The sequence below is a fragment of the Maniola hyperantus genome, chromosome 10 (genome assembly GCF_902806685.2).
Source record: "Maniola hyperantus chromosome 10, iAphHyp1.2, whole genome shotgun sequence".
Classification (NCBI taxonomy): domain Eukaryota; kingdom Metazoa; phylum Arthropoda; class Insecta; order Lepidoptera; family Nymphalidae; genus Maniola; species Maniola hyperantus.
In genome coordinates, this window is record NC_048545.1 from 11,224,705 (window position 1) to 11,238,727 (window position 14,023).

Below are 14,023 nucleotides of genomic sequence, written 5' to 3' on the forward strand. Positions count from 1 at the left end.
TAGATACATTTTTTTAATCAGGCCGGGCACATGAATATACTAATATTTATGTTCTAACCTACTCGTAACTTTAGATTTTGGCAAAATGTATAGTATCTATTGCTTTATTACATTTACTAAAGGGCACAATTATTACCGGTAAAACCTCCCCCAACTCCTTGACCTCCTCCCACCTTCACCCATCTTTACCCACCTCTCCATACTCAGCTCCCCCATCTTCCTCGTCCTTCCCCTGAACCTGGCCCACTTTCCCACATCTCTCTCCACCTCTCCGCACCTAGCTCCCCCCACTTCCCAAGTATCTTCCCCCATGCCCCCTACCTTCCCCCATCTTTCTTCTCATCTACTCCACCTCCCCCCATCTCCCTTAAAGTTCTCCGACAAAGTCGCGAGCATAAGCTAGTTTAAGTAGGTATATGGAAGTGGGGATTACAAACTAATATCAATTAATCTATGGATAAGCAATAGATATATTTACTCTCAGTTAATTTATGATTCGCAATGAAAAGCTCTTCGTCACACGCTAGGAGGTAATTAATTACCACCTCCATACGCTGATTTATTGAGGCATTAATACACCGTATCTCTGTTCAGCAGATTTATATGTACTGTAACGTCAGGGTTAGCTGTAATTTTTAAGTCTGTCTGTATGTCTGTCTAACTATTTGTGTGGCTGTCAAGACCCGTCAAGGGATTCAAAACCTATAGACTACTTCCCGTGACCTAGAATAATGAAAGGCAGGTCAATGTTTTATAGCACAAGTAGGTAAAGTAAAAATTTTAAAACCGTAAATTCGTGGCTACATCACAAAAAAAAAAGTCTTCGACCAATATGTTTAAAATCCCGAGCGAATGGCTTGATTTTCCGGGTAAAAAGTAGCCTATATGTCACTCTCTATCCATGCTAAAAATCGCGTTGATCCGTTGCTCCGTTGCAGCGTGATTGAAGAACAAACCAACAAACACTTTCACATTTTTATAATATGGTTATTGATTTCTTTTATTTTAAAATTTTCCTTATTAAAAGTAAGTAACTATGCCTACTTTAATTATCATAATATTAATAAAATACTTACGAGATGTACCTATACTAAGTAAGCGACAGGTCAAGATGGCAATCGGGGAGGGAACGCCCCGCACACCCGCTAAATCAGTGCGGGCGAGCCCAAGGGACGTGTCTCCCCGCCTCATACCCCGATTGCTATCTCGACCGGTCGCGTACTATTCCTACGCTGAGATAGCTTGAAAAGTTCTCATTTAGAAATTAGTTGGAAAAGAAAAATACGTATTTTCCTTTTCAACTAAGTAATTTCTATAGCAAAAAGCTCTCAGTACACCACATAATAAGTTCACGTACGAACGGTAATGAGATTTTGTGGTAACATCATTTACAAGTCTCAAATACTTAATATGGTTTTTATGTAATTACCTAGTTACTGCTAATGTTAAAATTAATCGTGTAAATGGTGCAACAATTTACTCTACAAGCAAACGTTTAGTACGCAACAGGTTGAAATGGGAATCGGGGAGGGAACGCCCCGCACACCCGCACAGCCCCCGCGCTAACCCGGTGCGGGCGAGCGCGGGTGACGTTCGGACTTGCGGGGCGTCCTCCCACCTCTTACCTCGAATACCGCGGTCTATAGTATTTAAAACTACCACGTCAACATAGGATTGCTCAATTTCTTTCAAAAATTCATGAATGCTGATGAAATAAAGATAACATGGAATGCTGCTTCTTTTTAACCGACTTCAAAAAAGGAGGTTCTCAATTCGTCGGAATCTCATCAATCATTCAGAAGACAAGTAAAAAGGCACCATGGGCATATTCCGATAAATACCACGAGTAATAGCAGTTTATGATAATTTATGATGAACTAGAGGACGCCCGCGACTCAGTACGCGTGGATTTAGGTTTTTTTAAATCCCATGGGAACTCTTTGGGATAAAAAGGAACCTATGTCCTTCCACGGTATGCAAGCTATCTCTGTACCAAATTTCGTCAAAATCGGATGAACGAATGAGCCGTGAAAGGCTAGCAGACAGACATACAAACACACAGACAGACAGACACACTTTCGCATTTATAATATTAGTATGGATATCATCACTCACGAGTAATCTACTTTACAGACCGGCGTTACTTTATCAAACGATTCGACATTGACGACCTCCCTGGCGCAGTGGTGAGCGCTGTGGTCTTAATAGTGGGAGGTCCCGGGTTCGATTCCTAGCAGGGGTTTGGAATTTTATAATTTCTAAATTTCTGGTCTGGTCTGGTGGGAGGCTTCGGCCGTGGCTAGTTACCACCCTACCGGCAAAGCCGTGCCGCCAAGCGATTTAGCGTTCCGGTACGATGCCGTGTAGAAACCAAAGGGGTATGGGTTTAATAAAAACTGCCATACCCCTTCCAGGTTAGCCCGCTATCATCTTAGACTGCATCATCACTTACCACCAGGTGAGATTGCAGTCAAGGGCTAACTTGTATCTGAATTTTAAAAAAAAAGTTCGATTTTTAAATAATAAAAATGTCTTCCATGCTGAATTTCAGCCGCAGGAGATACGAGTAGGTATTGTAGTGCACAAGTACATGCGCAAACACAGGTGTACTCTCTATTCTTTTACTCCCATACTACCATAGTCCGATAAGTCTATAGTTTATACTCGACTTTTAAAAATAGAACTACCCACATTATTTAAAATAAAACTTTTTGTATTATTTGTATAACACCTCCACACTAGATCAAAAACCTCCGCATGAATGAAAACCCACGCACGTTTTCAAATCCTTCTAACGCGTGGGTAGAATGAAATACCTCACTTTAACATTCAAGGCTTCCCTAGTAATGTTATTCCTTAAATCGTATAAATTATGGCGATAACGTTCTTACTTTAGTTATTTCATAATTGAATTGCAAATGGCAAGCGATATTAGAATGTTTTGTATTAACTGATATTAAAATATATAAGTCCGTGCCTTGTCAAAGAAGAATGTTAAATATGCATGTGGAAGGAAAAAAGAGGAGAGGACGACCAAAGAAAATGTGGATGGACTGCGTGATAGAGGATATGCGTGTAAAAGGGTGGATAATACGTTGACGGAAGACAGAAGTGAGTGGAAGAAAAATACATGCTGTACCGACCCCATGTAACGTGGGATAAGGTAAGGAAGAAGAAGAAATGGAAGTCCGTGCCTCGCAAGCCTCGTGGTTAAGACATCGGCAGGTCACTGGTTCGATCCCGGACATGCTCTAACTTTCTATCAACTATGTGCCCCATCCAATATACCAATTTACATAATATAGCTAGGTACTTACTTACATAGTTATAAATATTTCTCGTGAAAAGTGCCTTAATGATGGTGAAAACCAGGTAAAAGTCAACTAAACCGTATTAAAGTTTCAAACGACTGGTCAAGACAAACGGAAATAGTGACTTGATTTTATACTGTTTAGACAAGATGCTATCTTTCAACAAGTGAAACTATTTAAAAACATCTGTCATAACAACAAAGAGTTTTAAAAAAATCCATAAGACCGAATCAAACTCATAGTACATTGTTAACGATCCTTTAAATTAACGATTAGGTACGGTTATTAGGCAATTTAAGAACCGATAAATTAAAACATGTGTCAGCTAACATCTTGAGATGTTTACCTACTCATACTTCTACAGCACCGGATTTCTGGTACACTTAATAAGATCTAAACATAATCTCTAAACGAACTTGACAGCTATAAAGATGTATCGTCATCATTTTCTAGAGAGGGACCGTTGAAAGTACTAGTTTTAGAGCTATCAATAGCTCGTGCATAAGAATTAGCTTGTCCGAGTCATCTGTGCCTCGTCCGTGTTCCGTTTCTTCATACAAAATTGCAAGCCGTGGAACGTCCGCGTGTCGGACGTGGCACAGCTCGGGCCCGGCTCGGTCTAGCATAAATCATCCCTTACTCGGCAAATACACGTACAGACGAGTGAAAAAGACTACATCTTTATGATCCTGATACAATGACAAAAAACTGTCACGACTCGAAAAAACAAAAGGAAGTCGCCACGTGAATAAAATATCGCCGCTTTTGTAACAATTTGCAGATCCAGGACGGCAAAACACAGATCCCTTTTATCTCCCCCAGTTCATATGTTTATGTATTCATGTTGAACAGGATGTTTATCCGTGACCCTGCAAAACAATCGCCGTCGTGTCGCATCGTCGCTTTTTGTCATGACGTGTCTGTCGACGAATCTCGACTTAATTGGGTGAATCATTTACTAACAAAAAATAAAGAAATTTTAGAAATAAGAGTCACAAAGGCACCGCTGGCCTAAACACCTGGATAGATGGTAGAGATCTAAAGTAGATTTTGCCATACATGTATCTTCCTCTAGGAAAAGGCCTGTTATATTACTCTGGATTGACATATTCATGTTGAATAGGATGTTTATCCGTGACCCTGCAATACAATCGCCGTCGTGTCGCATCGTCGCTTTTTGTCGTGATGTGTCTGTCGACGAATCTCGACTTGATTGGGTGAATCATTTACTAATGACTAGCTTATGCCCGCGACTTCGACCGCGTGGACTACACAAATTTAAACCCCCCATATCCCCTACACAAATGACTATACAAATTTATCCCCCTTAGGGGTTGAATTTTCAAAAATCTTTTCTTGGCGAATGTTCACGTCATAATAGCTACCTGCATGCCAAATTTTAGCCCGATCCGTTCAGTAGTTTGAGTTGTGCGTTGATAGATCAGTCAATCAGTCATAACTAATGGGAGAAAAAATCGGCACCTAGATGGTAGATAGGTTTATTATTTACTAGCTGATGCCCGCGTGGATTTAGATTTTTTAAAATCACGTGGGAACTCTTTGATTTTCCGGGATAGAAGTAGCCTATGTCCTTCCCCGGGATGCAAGCTATCTATGTACCAAATTTCGTCAAAATCGGTTGAACGGATGGGCCGTGAAAGGCTAGCAGGCAGACAGACAGACAGACAGACACACTTTCGCATTTATAATATTAGTATGGATTTTCTCCCGGGAATAAATAGATTGTGCATGAAAGAAAAGCACAGTACCCGTAGTATAAGATTTTCGAGAGTCGAAACACAATAACATCAAAGTAAAATGGACCTAAAGAGCCTTGAATCAAAGTCAAATATTCAATGCCACTGATTTTAATTTCGCAATGTTTCCGCTTGGAGCGGTGAAGTGTAAACAAACGTGAGCTTTAAAACAAGGCATTTAAGATCCAGTTTACTGTAACGTGGAAGTATTTCGACTCTCGAATTTGGTTTGGTTTGGTGAGACGTAAAATCTTATACTACGGGTACAGGTATACGAGTATGTATCTTTGTATAGAAAAACGAGCTGCCGTACGTTCTACACTGGATCGACGAAGCTTGTTAAAACAGATTGGCCCGAAGTTGCGTCAGACAGGCATGAGTGGCAGCTTTTAACATTTTTACGGTTGAATACTGAAACGTACTTTACTTAAGAGCGTCCCCAATCCCAAACGTTAAGTGTCAGTTTTTTTGACTTATGTAATATGCCAAAAATCATACAAACTCAAGGCCCATTTGCACAAAGTAGTAAAATTTTATAATGCTATCACTTTCTGGCAAGAGCTTAACGCGGTTGCCAATAAGTGACAGTATTTTAAAAAAATCTGTTCAAATCCTCGTGCAAGTGGGCCTAAAGTCATATTCTGTCGTTAGCCAGATAGTAGAAGAGCCACTGCTTAGTCGATAAGTAATGTTAGTTTCTTACTTCCTTCGATGACTCTGTGCTTACAATACAAGAATAAGCACTGCCTGTATCTATCTTTCTGCATCTTTTTCCTTGTTACTAAAAGTCGTAACCAATTCTTTTAATCACATAATGGAGCTTTTCTTGGGATAACAATATGATAAGCTCTCAGACCCTAAGAAAATGCTAATAGGTATCTTACAGTTGGCCAAAGCCTTCCTCATAAATAAGAAGAATATGGAACAGGGATACAATTCCTGAATAACTAACAACTGAGAAATCGAGCTCATTCCTAAAACAACATGCCGCAATACTAAACGAGCAACCTCATTTACCTTTACCGATTCTTTGCCTTATGTAAATTTGTACCAGAACGCTTGTTTACTCAATTTTGTACAACCGTTCTCTAGAGTTTCTAGGCGTACCCACTTTGTATTTACGATGAGATTACTGAGGTTGTTATTTATATCTTCTAGTTTACTGTAAAGTTAACTGCCTTTAGACTACAGCGACTATAAGAGCGGAGAAGTGTTGAGGACACGTTTCTTTCATAAACTAAGATTTACATACAGGGGATGTTTCTTCATTCTCTAGGCTAACTGGCGTAAGTCAACGGGTTGCGAAGCTGAAATGGCAATGGGCAGGACACATAAATCAAAAAATCAATACATGTTGGAGTCCCAAGGTGCTAAAGAGGCGATTTCGTACCGGAAATCGCGTTGGAAAATACCCCATTAGGTGAACAGAGGACATGAAACAAGTCGCGTACCCACTTTGTATTTACAATGAGCGGAGGTTATTATAAATTTACATCTTTTATATAGTTTATTGTAAAGTTAACAGCGTTTCGACTAGAGCGACTGACTGTAGTTTGAAATTAATGTAGTCCACACTAACGAAGTCTCGAGCATAAGCTAGTCTAGTAAACAATAAGAATAAACTAAAGCTCATAAATTTTCGGCAAGGGTCCTGGTCTTGACCATAAGTATGAACAGTACAGTATATCACAGTAGAAATATGTATTTGAGTTTAAGTAATAGTAAGCTGTGATAGCCTAGTGGTTAGGACGTCCGCCTCCAAATCGGAGATCGGGAATCTTCACCTCTAACTTTTCGGAGTTATATGTGCGTTTTAAATAATTAAATATCACTTGCTTTAACGATGAAAGAAAACATCGTGAGGAAACTGCATGCCTGAAAGTTCTCCATAATGTTCTCAAAGGTGTGTGAAGTACCACACACACACGCACATGACCAGCGAGGTAGACTATGGCTAACCCCCTTCTCATACTGAGAGGAAACCCGTGATCTGTAGTGATCCGGTGATAGGTTGATCATGATGATGATGAATAGAACATGCACATAATAGTGTAATAGTGGTACAGAATATTCTGTTGGGAGAGTGTAATTAATTGCTCAGAATTCTTAGCACATCTCGGCCGGAGCTATTGGGGTAAGGCAAGGAGGAATCTTTAGATGAAAATTTCGGTATGTGGAGTATCGTGAGTATTGTCTTATAGCGTCGTTATCATACATTTTTGTTTTGATATTTACGTGATTTGCACGCACGAGTAGATTCCACGCTGTTCAGCGATCAAATCGAGACTATAAAAATATGTAGCAGTAATTTGAGATTCCAATAGCAATCTATACTTAAAATTATAAAGAGGTAAAATTAGTTAGTTTGTGAGTTGATATTTAGGGGGTAAATCTCCGGAACAAATGATCCAATTCTGAAATTTTCGTGTTATAACTATAGAAATTGTGTGTAATTAAAATCGGTGGTGAATAGCTACTTAATTTTTGTCAATGTTTTGCGTGACGAGCAGTGAGCACACAGACAAAAAAAAGATAAACTATCACAATTTCCTAACAGTTAGAGAAAGTTTTACCTTGAAGTAGCAAGTTTCAAAATATCAGCCTCTGACCTGAAAAAGAAAAAGAAAATTATAAGTATAATACAAAAAACGAAGCAAACCAGAATATTGCAGCTATTTTAAACACCAAGGCAAACCCCGTTGTTTGCGGTGGACAGCGCTGGTTTTCCGGGGCTTAATAAAATAGCTCGGAAAAGTTTTTGTATGCAAACAAAACAAACTCTCGCAAAACCGAAGGTAAATTAAACTTTGTTCTAAGCATTTTTCTGACACCGCAAAGTTTTTCTTTTATATCATTTCCGGTAATTTTAACGCCATCACGTCTCATGAATTTAAATCACTCTTATTTTCTCGATGACGGTTTACTAAATTACCCTTTTTTATCGATGGTTGTTTAAGCGTGAATATAATTTCACATGAAGATAATGCAGTCTGATGCAAATACATCATTTATGATGAACTTTTTTAAAGATAAAAATTTGGCTTTGCTCATCCATAAGTTTTAGTTAAAATGAGACATTTACGGCAGCGATATATATCGCTATCTCGTTTTAACAATCTTAAGTCTGAGCAAAATCAAAATTTGCTTTTAAGATCTCAGCCTTAGAATTACTCGCAATCAGTGTCAAATTTTAATACACAGTAAACTTTTCAATCATCTGTAAAAATCAAGGCTCTCAATGTCACTATCATCATCCCGCAACGCGCAACGTATCTCACTGTATCTCACGAACCGTCTTAGTCAAGTAGTAGGCAGTGGCGTGCACAGTGTTTGAAGCCAGGGTAAGCATTAGTTAGGTAGGAACCTTTTTACTGGCAGGTCATAATGAAAAATATGCATTGAGCCATTACAACTGGGGTAAGCAGTGCATTTATGCCTCTATGCCCTGCACGCCACTGGTAGTAGGTATACCTATTCCACACTATACTCATAAAGGTTATTACGTGTCATTAACACATAAACCTCACTAAATAAAGTGGTATCGATGTAGTAAGTACACCTACTAACACGTTAACAGGTGCTAATTTTGCCTTTAATACCTTTAATGTGACCTTACCGTACATAACCTCTACAATAGTGTACTAATAATACTAATAGACTGGGTAATGCCCACTGCATACCTGAAGAGTTGAAGATCACGAAATTAGATTGCTTTTCATGTTGGGTGAGTCTCACTTTTACCGTTGAGTTTTACTATTGACGGTAATACCTACTAATACTCACAGAGCACCACCTATAGACGCCTAATAGCCGGACACCCCAGATCTCCAAGCTTAGGCAGTTGCTTAGCATAAAATTCGGCCCACGCCCGTTCGGTACCCTCATTCCGCACATTGTTTTGATTAGCTACGTGGCTTTTGAGTCCACCAATCACAAAAAGCATTCTCCCTGTCCCCCGCTAACATTTTACGATTTTGTTTTCATGCAAAACCTTGTATATGCGTACTGGTGAGCAGTGGCGTGCACAGGGTTTGAAGCCAGGGTAGGCATTAGTTAGGTAGGAACCTGTTTACTGGCAGGTCATAATGTAAAATATGCATTGAGCTATTACAACTGGGGTAAGCAGTGCATTTATGCCTCTATAACTTGCACGCCACTGCTGGTGAGGTTGAATTCTCTGTGACTGATACTACTTGCATCACTATTCCCTTTGCGTTTTTATACTGCGACTATTCGCGTCCAAGAAAACGCTTGTTTATTTCAATAATATTTTCGACTCAATAGTATTATGTTCTCTTTATCAGTCTGACCACTAGATATTGTTTCATTATGTCTTGTTGTGGCTATTTTCTGTAAGATATCGTCAATTTTGATTTTTATCAGGCGTTTAAAAAAAGGCTCCAAATGGGAATACCGAGACATTTTGTTGGAGGACATGAGTCTCACTACGAGGGGGTGGTCTTCCCACATCAATGGTCTCACTATTTCCATTCGTCGTTACTTTTGTTAATGGGTATAGTGAGACTGATTTGAAGAAACCGTACAGTCTCAGTATTACTATTGCAATGGGTAATGGGAATAGACATTCTGTATGTATGACATGTATATGTATAACATGAAGGGTCATTTTATACATATACATACATGTCATACATACATTCCTCTGTATTTATGCGTCTGTTGCTTATGAGATGAGACGACTGTGGTTAGCAGTATAAATTACAAGATAAGTACTTAAGCAAGATTAGCTTGCAAAGTCAGGGTGGTCGGACACGTCTTTCGGACTTTTTCTTTTACTTGTGCTATAAGACCTACCTACTTGCCAAATTTCATGTTTCTAAGGCAACGGGAAGTACCCTATAGAATTTCTTGACAGACACGACAGACAGACAGACGGACAGACAACGAAGTGATCCTATAAGGGATCCTTTTTTCCTTTTGAGGTACGGAACCTTTAAAAAGGTGGCGGGAAGCGGCTGGATGAGGAAGACAGGCGGAATGTGGCCAAAAATAAAAGAGAGTTAATTAGAAAGTAGACTAAATATATTAAAGAACTAATAATAAAGGTAAGTAAATAAAATACAACAGGCAGCGTCAGCCCTAAACATTCATCATCATCATGATCAACCCATCGCCGGCTCACTACAGAACACGGGTCTCCTCTCAGACTGAGAAAGGTTTTGGCCATAGTCTACCACGCTAGCCATGTGCGGATTGGTAGACTTCACACACCTTTGAGAACATTATGGAGAACTCTCAGGCATGTAGATTTCGTTACGATGTTTTCCTTCACCGGTAAAGTAAGTTATATTTAATTAATTAAAACGCACATAACTCCGAAAAGTTAGAGGTCGAACCCCCGACCTCCCATTAGAAGGCGGACGTCCTAACCACTAGGCTATCACAGCTTTAAAACATTGCTGCTTCAGAATTAGAACTAATCTACAGTGATTAATCAAAATTTTCATCTCCTATTCTCTCAACATCTAGTGAACGTACATCAGTGGTCTATATACAAATTGAATTACGTTAGTATAAAACTGAGACCTAGTCCTTGCAGATAAGGCATGAATTTGTGTATCAATATTGTTTGTTGTTTTGATTTATTTACGCCACTTAGCCTAGTTGAATACCCAAACCGAGAATATTATAGCACTGGTACAAAAGTAATCTAACATCTTGTTCTCACAACACGTTTCAACTCAATTGAATGAACGAATTCATAGATACCGAATAGACAGACAAACAGACTGAAAACATTAAATCCATAATAATATTATAAATGCGAAAGTGTGTCCGTCTGGCTGTCTGTCTGTCTGTCTGTCTGTCTATCTGTATGCCTAGACGTCTGTCTGTCTGCTAGATTTCACGGCCCATCTGCTTAACCGATTTCAATGAAATTTGGTACAGGTATAGCTTGCATGCCGGGGCCTGACATAGGCTTAAATATTTATCCCGGAAAATTAAAGAGATCCCATGAGATTTTAAAAAACCTAAATCCACGCGGACGAAGTCGCGGGCATTATCTAGTTTAGTATATTTCTTATTATGAACAAAATGTCAAAAATTACGTAGACACAATACGTTTTTATAGAAGAGCCATGATAGCCAAGTGGTTAGGACAACCGCCTCCTATACGAGAGGTCGGGGGATCGATCCCGGGCACGCACCTATAACTTATAATATTGTGAGGAAACCTGCATGCTTGAGAGTTCTACATAATGTTCTCAAAGGCGTCTGCCAGTTCGCACATGGCCAGCGTGGTGGACTATGGCTCTTACTGAGACGAGACCCGTGCTCTGTAGTGAGCCGGAGACGGGTGGATCATGATTATGATGATGAATACGTTTATTGCATTCGACCGTATACTATATCGAATTGAATGTGGAAGGACCTCGTATAGTAGGAAGTCCAGCGTATAGTTATCTAAAGACCTTTACAATTATGTGATTAATAGAAGCAATCATGACCCACAGCAATAAGGAAAGGACGCAGAGAGATCTATAATAAACTAGCTTATGCTCGCGACTTCGTCCGCGTGGACTACATAAATTTCAAACCCCTATTTTACCCCTTTAAGGGTTGAATTTTCAAAATCACTTAGCGGATGCCTACGTCATAATATCTATCTGCATGCCAAATTTCAGCCCGATCCGTCCAGTAGACTGAGCTGTGCGTGGATAGATCAGTCGGTCAGTCAGTCAGTCAGTCAGTCAGTCAGTCAGTCAGTCAGTCAGTCAGTCAGTCAGTCAGTCAGTCAGTCAGCTTTCCCTTTTATATATTTAGATTAAGATTGGTACCCGCAACACGCAATGCCTTTCAGAACAAATTGTAGTGTAACCATACAAGTAGATCAAATGATAGATTCAAGTGCCGACACTTGCATTACAATTTGTATCCACTCGAGCATGAAGCATCTCGAGCATAGTGGGAGCAATTTGAAAACTCTTATTTTTATTGTCAACGGCGAAGTGGTATTTATTTATATGTTATTTTTTTTTTTATATATATATCTTATTAGAACAGCAGTGCCACTTACACTAACTAGATAATTAATAATAATTTTAAATACAAATAAAGGTACAAGAAAAAGACATAAAATACAAAACGATAAAAAAACGATATATTATATATTATAATTCTTTTATATGATTATATCTAACAAAATTCATACATCATTGTAAGTTCATGCATGTACTTAGTATTTACTCCTAATAACGAATCTCATCTCTCTTAATATAAAACGAAATACAGATTGCGGATGTTACTTTTCTGACAAAGCTAATGAAGGATCCTATTGATGCGCCGGAGCTACTTGAATGCTTAGTTCGTTGTGCCTCGTGACTGTAGCACACAATCGTAATACTTTCTGTTTGCCTCAAACCAAAACCAATCTCGGACATCATAGTCCGCTGTATAGAATGCATTTCTTTGCAAATTGTCACAGAGATGTTATAGATATCTTCTGTGACAGAATACCCAAAAAAAATATATACACCAGATAAGTTCGTAACTAATCTGTTAACCATTTTTTGTTTGTTTGTTAGTAGCTATTTGTAAAAGTTTTGTTTTTGTTTAGTTTGTTTGATAAGTGTGTTTGTTGCGCTGTAGCTATTGTACCACCTATACCGCATGCCACATCCACAGTAGACTCAATTAACAAGCAGTATTTTTGTATATCTACTACCTTGCTATGATACAATAATTGTAGTCAGTTTTGTGGACTAAATAATAATAAAAATTATCTATAGTTTTCAGGTTTCTGATTCTTTTGAGATTACAAGAAGAATATAATACGGCCTTCGACTTTTTTAGGTGACATTGAAAATTGACTATTTAGTTTTTTGTACAGGCAACAAATAAAATCAACGAAGCGACAGAATGCGGAAATGTGTTGTTTAGACGTGTAGGCTTTAGACGCGATTCCCATGATGATTAATTCTCATTGTGAAATCTTAAACGTATCATTATCAACCCATCGCACTGCCACTGAACACGGGTCTCCTCTCAGAATTAGAATTTTTTTGGGCATACACTATTACGCTAGCCAAGTGTGAATTGGCAGATTATACACACTTTTCAGAACATTATAGAGAACTGTCAGGCATGTAGGTTTCCTCACAATATTTTCCTTCACCGTTAAAGCAAGTGATATCTAATTTCTTAAGGTGAAATTACATTGAAGTTTTACACGGGTGCTCTCTAAGACGTAAGACGCAAATGTGTTGCACGTTTTCTATAAATGTTTATATTTAAAACTCTATGTGCTCTGTTACCATAAAATAATACCGCAATCCCTTATTGTATTAAACGTTGAACGCAAATACGAAATTTTATTGAAATTGGTTTTATATCAATCGAATAAAACTGGTTTTTATCCTAATGGTCGTGTAAAAAATGCGTATTTTTGGGAAACTATGCGATTTTTTTCTAATCAAGAAAAATTGTGCCAATCGTATTTTCACAAAAAGAATATCATTAAATTAAATAAATTAAATATTTTAAAAAAAAAACAAAGCTGTAGTTTTTGAGGCCAAAACTTGATTCTTTGAACATCCGAAATATGTCTCAACTCAACGCTTTTGGAACGCATTTCGCCTTAAGGAAACTAAAAATATATTCTGATGTAAAATGGTGACTGAAGAACGAGGGAACGAAATCTACTCTAAGTAACTTACTTAATAAGTACTTAATAAGGTATTTGTATTTTGATCCTGCGTGTTCGAATCAAACGAGTGAAGCCACAACAAAGCTAGTTTAGTTAAAATTGAAAATGATCCCTAACGTTTGCACGTGTACAACGTGACTGGGATGGAAATCTACGGAAAATTGTTTCTCATGAATGTGTAGGACAGAAACTCTTATGTTATACTAGCTGATGCCCGCGACTTCGTCCGCGTGGAATTAGGTTTTTTAAAAATCCCGTAGGAACTCTTTGATTTTCCGGGATAAAAA

General features: G+C 38.5%; 1 protein-coding gene across 3 annotated transcripts in view; it reads right to left on the reverse strand.

The window, feature by feature from the left end:
- The window catches only part of LOC117985799 (angiotensin-converting enzyme-like), a 95,296-nt gene that overhangs the window by 39,294 nt on the left and 41,979 nt on the right, over positions 1-14,023 (reverse strand). Inside the window, exon 2 of one of the 3 annotated variants that reach the window (XM_069501497.1) lies at positions 7,642-7,677. The exons of the other annotated variants lie outside the window; for them this stretch is intronic. The gene's annotated coding sequence lies outside the window, so the exon portion shown is untranslated. The remainder of the gene's footprint in view (positions 1-7,641; positions 7,678-14,023) is intronic. 3 annotated transcript variants of the gene reach the window in all.